This window comes from Nannospalax galili, unplaced genomic scaffold, assembly GCF_000622305.1.
Source record: "Nannospalax galili isolate Female #2095 unplaced genomic scaffold, S.galili_v1.0 scaffold102, whole genome shotgun sequence".
NCBI classification, from domain to species: Eukaryota; Metazoa; Chordata; class Mammalia; order Rodentia; family Spalacidae; genus Nannospalax; species Nannospalax galili.
In genome coordinates, this window is record NW_008351958.1 from 4,901,224 (window position 1) to 4,901,821 (window position 598).

Consider the following 598-nt stretch of genomic DNA (forward strand, 5'->3'; position numbering starts at 1 on the left):
TTACAAAAACCACAAAAACCGTAGAGGTTAAGCAATGTTCCAAGATCCCCAAACTTGGTATCCTTTCCTACTTGATCAATACAACCTCCACTCCAATGTCACCTTCAACTCTATTATGCACTATGTCCCATTATTATTATTTTTTTGACAGTCTCATACTTTTGTTTTTTAATTTTGTGAACATAAGGAAACATTACATGCAACATTGCTATATTTGAGGAATTATGTCAAGAAATTCACATCTTCAAATGACATTGTGAAAATTAAACTGAGAAAAACAATTGTAATTCCCAAATATTAATTAAATATTAATTACTGAACAATAGCTAAAACATCTATCAATAGAATTTCAAGATCAAACTCTATTGGACAAAATGAATCTTATAATTTTCAAAATTATTTGGGAAAGGATGACATTAAGAACATTTTCTACCTGATACATGTTATTAATAGTATATATTAGCGTCCCACATAAGGGAAGTTACTATCCTGTTTTTGTGGGTTTTTTTTAATTAAAAGAAGCATTTCATTACAACAGCATTAACCAATTCAATAACATTTTTCTGAGCTAGGGTACATCTCTTTCAAAATTGGCTGT